Here is a 5,379-nt window from a genome sequence, read left to right on the forward strand (position 1 = left end):
TAACCCCTCTCTTGCAGTCAAAGAAGCCTTTTGATTTCCCATTTATGGAAATAGATAACTTTGCAGATTTAAGAATAACATTTATCCACCCACAGATAGTATCATTGAAGCCAAATCTTTTTAGAACTTTTAGGAGGAAACTCCACTCAATGGTATCGAAATTCTTCTTGATATCAATCTTAAGAGCTAAGTTACCTCCAAAGCCCTTGTTGTGAAGGACATTAATTACCTCGGAGGTCATACAAATGCAGTCTTTGATTTGTCTCCCTTTAATGAAGCCCCTTTGATTTTGAGAGGTAATAGACGGTATTACCTCTATTAATCTATCTGCTAAAATCTTTGATATGATTTTGAATTTGAAATTTGCCAATGCAATCGGCCTAAATTGGTCCACAGTGTCTGCATTCTTAGTTTTAGGAATAAGAATTAATTTGTTAGATTTGAAGTTAGGAAGTACCCAGCTAATATTGAAAAATTACAAGGTGGCATCAATGACATCCTGAGCAACAATGTCCCAGTAGGTTTGGAAGAACAGGGCACCAAAGCCATCAGGACCTGGTGCACTATCTAAGTTCATGTTGAAGATTGCCTGTTTTATTTCTATAGAACTTGGGAGCATGGTGAGCATATTGTTAATTGGAGTATTGATCAGAGTTGGAATGGATTCCTCAATTATTCCATTGTCTTGAAGATCAGTTCTGCTGCAGAAATTATTCTTGAAGTGATTCACCAGGAATTCTTGGAAAACAGGTGGATCAGTCATGATAATTTCACCTTCTCTTATGCAGTTGATCTTATTAGAAGCCTGTCTGACCTTAGTCATTTTGTGAAAAAGGTTTGTGTTTCTGTCTCCCTCTATGTGCTACTTAAGATTGGCTTTTTGATGCCAAAAGCTCTCCTTAGCTTGAAGAGATTGATCCAGGAGTATTTGGGCTTCTTTTTCTTGATTTCTAAGCAAATCGTTGTTGTCAGTCATGTCAATAAGGGATTGAATGGTGTCAAGGTTGGATTTGGCTTGTTTAACTTATTCGTTAAAAATGTAAGTGGAACATAGTGAAGCTAAAATAATGTAGATAATATTCATTAGATGATATAATTGAAAAGAAAACATTTAATTAAATACTGAATATTATCTATCATTTCGGAACGAGTATTTTTTATAAATAGAATAATTATTTTGAAAGAGTAAAATTTAATAGTTTTTTTTAATATATGTTATTAATCTTATAACCGAAAATTAAGGGCAGAAATAAGCTAGGTTATGTTAGGTTTTAGAATACCTGAGATTAAATCTCGCCTATGGTCTATCATAGGTTCTTTTTAATGGACTGGCGTGATCTTTTTGAAATTTGGTCTGACCTGAAAACCTATTTAAAAATTTGTTTCTCATTAAGATTTTAAATTAATCAATTATTTAAAAAGCTTTATAAGCCGACTTATTTAACATTTTTTTCTAATATTATTTAGTTTTTTTTAATATATGTATATATAGGTTCATTTATTTAAATTATTTTTAATATATGTAAAAATATAGGTTAGCATATGAGAATTTATAGACTTTATAGACTTTTTTAATAGTTTAAATTTGACATATTTAATTAAATAGACTTAAAAAAAATTAAATTTAACATTCTTATTAAATAGATCGAATAGATCTAATCTAAAATTATATCAATCGTTAGTTGGTCCAGTGGTGATTGGCGCTAGACTTGGTAGGGAGAATCACTTGATGTCAGAACTCGCCCCCGAACCAGACTAAACCGGTGGTATAAAGAAAGAAAAAAAAAATTAAGTTATAAACATATGTAGGCAGTTGGTGGCTTGCTCTCTGTAAAAATATCTTGAAGCATAAGAGAGGTCTTGTTTTTAATTTGGTGTCTTTCGATATTAATTTCTGCTGGCAGTTGGTTCATTAATATTGCAGAAATAAATGTTCACCCACACTTATGGAATGAATTTGATAAAAATTCTCAACCACAAAATCTTTAGATATTTTTCCCTTTTTTATGACATGGTTACTGCACCAATGTATGACATACAATGAGGCGTGGCCTATATATTTTTCACATGAAAATTAAACTTTGCGTTCACGTGAAAATGTGGTAGGTAGGCATGCATTTTTCCCCACATTTTTACATAATAATTCAGTATAATTGCATTTTTTTTTGACAAAAAAAAATTGATGAGGTTTTTCAGTATAATTGCATTAAACCGTGCAGAATTGTCATAAAATGAGGTATAATCTCATTTCAAATATATTTAAAAGATATGGATGCTGTTGCACCCCAAAATTTGCCCATCTGATTTTTTTCTAATCGGCTTAAGTGTTGCCTCCATTTGCATATTCTCCATCAGGTCATTGCATCATCATACATTCATTTATTTAATAACTTGGCATTGGGATCAAGGATCTTAGTAATAAGGGCTTCTTTATGATTTTGAGACTCTCCTCTTCATTTAAGGTTATCAAGCTACAATAAGCATTTTCATCAAGATCTCTAAGAAAAAGACATTAAGTGCGTATCTCGTGGAAGGATAAAGTTCTCGGATCATCACTCAGGTGGGCTTGGAGTTCATTTGGAGGATGGACTTTAGGTTTTCATTATTTCTATACTTCAAGTTTGATTCATCTCCAAAGATTCTTCAAAGTATTGCTATGGAATCGATAATTATTCTTTCAATCATATGTTGCTTATCAAGCAAGTTAACCTGATTTGAAAAATTGAGATCCTGCTGATTTAAAGTTGAATTTGGGGCATTGATTCAAATTTCTTTATCAAAGCTACTTGATTCACGGTTGTCCAATCAAATTCGTGAATCTAATTATCTATGGACGTGAGCTTGACCGCGGCATTAAAACCCGACTCTTGTTAATAAAAAAATGCAATTTATATGGATCTACCTACAATTCGAGTTACAAGCCACAAAGCCAATATCTCATTTCCAAGAAAGTCATGATCTATACAAGAACTATTACATTCAAGCTATTACAAATTCAAGACCAATTTCAAAGGGGCACAAGATTCATTCAAACTGATGGTGTTACATTTTAAAGTCAAACTACACAAATCCTATTATCAAGTGTAATCATATTTTCAAGACCTGACTGAGTTACATCACATGGTGCATCAATACAGTTTCAACTTTCATTACATAATCAACTGCATTATGCTCCATACACTGTCTAGTGCATTTCATTCACAATATCAAACACGAGTTACATACCATATAATACACACTCAAACTTGCAGCAGCCAACAATTTTCCTAATTATTAACAGGGTGCAGCTGACCATAGTGATAGCAAAACCAAAACAGTTCCTACACCATTGTCCTAAATCTATTCCCTGTATTAATCTTCAATTGCTCTTCATCTTTGACCCCCACCACTTGTATCATGTAGCCATTTCGAACACCCGCATTCTATCATTCAACGCTCCGCACCTGTTCAAACCTGTCAGAATAAAACAATGGCAGATTTATATTAATCCAAGTGAATAATCTATGTCATGTACTGCCTGCATATACAACAACAAGTTCAGATCAAATCAACCACAAACGCAAAAGTCAGGTTCATCCCTAACTACCAACAGCCAACATCCATATTCAGATTTTAAAACAAATTGATCCTCAAAATTCAGCAAGTAACACACTTCAAATCATGCCATTGATTCAATTCTATGCAACCTTTAAACCATAACCAACCCAGTTAAACATCCTACCAATTGACTCTTTCGGTTTTAAGCCATTTGCTAACTCAGTTTCAGTTTGAACAGAATTCCCTAACTAACTTTAACAGAACTTAATTCCCATTCGTAACTAACATTTTCTTTAATTTCTAACCAACTTTGTAACCATTTAACAGTTTGGTAAACTGACTTTTTCAAGCAAAGGCTAACATATTTCACAACCAATAAACCTGTCCTACAAACTTCTAACAGAATTTTCAAACTTGCAACTAACCTATCCTAACAACCTAACTGTTTCTAACTAATTCTAACCGATTTTTCCAAACTTCTATAACTAACATCCAACAAACTCAAAACAGAAATAACTAACCTGAGCTGAACCTCCAACTGATTGCTCACAACCTCCTATCTATATAACAGAACCATTCTTCATTTCTCAGCTCTCCACCATTTTTCTATTCATTCTTCAAACTCACCTTCACTCTCTCCCATTTTTCTCACCTTGAGCCTCTCATCATCTTCATCAATCAACACCAATCCTCCACCACTTCTTTGCTTCACTCTTCAACATTCTTCATCTTCTTCTCAACCTTCATTCATTCATCATCACCCTCGCCTTCTTCCATTCTTCACTTGAACATTCATCACCATCTTTCACAATTCACCATACAATCAACCTCTTCACCAATCATCAATCTCAAGACTCTCCTATTCAACAACAACGATTCACAGAATTTCAGAAAGAAAAAGAAGAGGTGTCGAATACAGAAATTGATAGAAGAATCAAATACTCACCTGAAGAGTTGTTTCATCCTTTGCGTTTATTTCGCATCATCTTCAATCTTCATCTCCAACGCATATCATCACTTTAACTTCATTCTGGAACCCTCAATCATCCATGATATCACCGCAATCTCCACGAATTCGCAATTGCAACGTCATCAATCTCCTTTGACGACCTTCAGTAGTACCGTCATCACCGAATCATTCTTCAACCCTATCGACAACAACAAAGACGCAGCGCCATCAACAACTCAGAAGAAGGAATCAAAAAAAAAAAAAGAAGAAGAAGAGGATATCGCGAGCAGAATCGAGGGAGATCAAGATGGAGCCGAATCGGATTTCTCTGACCGCTGCAAGTTGCTCGACGGAGATAGTGAAATGCTCCGGCCGCCGTCGTGTTCGTGAGAGAGAAAGAGAAGATGAGTTTGCAAGTCTGATAGCCACAAGTAACCCTAAATTCCTTTTTTTTTATTTTATTGCTTGATTATATTTTACATAAAGTCTGGTATTAATCTGATAACATCTAATCTTGCTAATTAACGTATTAATGTAACATAAGTATAGACTTAGTTAACAATAATTGAATCGATAATAAAATCTGTGAATAATGAAATCTGAATCAACATAACTCTTGGGCCGAAATTCTGATTCACCCCCTGAGGCCCATACCATTTTTGGCCAAAAAAGATACTGAACAAAAAGCGCCTCTGGGCCTCCATCTGGATGGGCCTGCTCCCTGTACCAACCACACCCCTGTTTCCAGTCTTCACCCCCTTGTTTCATATTATTTTCTAATTAGAATTAAGAGATTTTCTTTAGTTTTTCCAATATTTTCTAAGTTCTAAAAAACAATAAAAATCGTTAATTTTGTTGGAATTTTAGGCAATCTTTTTGACATAAAAATAATC

General features: G+C 34.1%; 1 long non-coding RNA gene across 1 annotated transcript; it reads right to left on the bottom strand.

Annotated features, from left to right (window-relative positions):
* Positions 1-2,321: 2,321 nt before the first annotated feature.
* Positions 2,322-4,932, bottom strand: LOC131633394 (uncharacterized). Its single transcript, XR_009293316.1, has 3 exons — positions 4,484-4,932; positions 4,059-4,396; positions 2,322-3,453 (listed from the first exon to the last, which is right to left on the bottom strand). It is a non-coding gene; the product is annotated as an uncharacterized LOC131633394 (long non-coding RNA).
* Positions 4,933-5,379: the final 447 nt, after the last annotated feature.

Source organism: Vicia villosa, unplaced genomic scaffold (assembly GCF_029867415.1).
Source record: "Vicia villosa cultivar HV-30 ecotype Madison, WI unplaced genomic scaffold, Vvil1.0 ctg.001122F_1_1, whole genome shotgun sequence".
Lineage (NCBI taxonomy): Eukaryota > Viridiplantae > Streptophyta > Magnoliopsida > Fabales > Fabaceae > Vicia > Vicia villosa.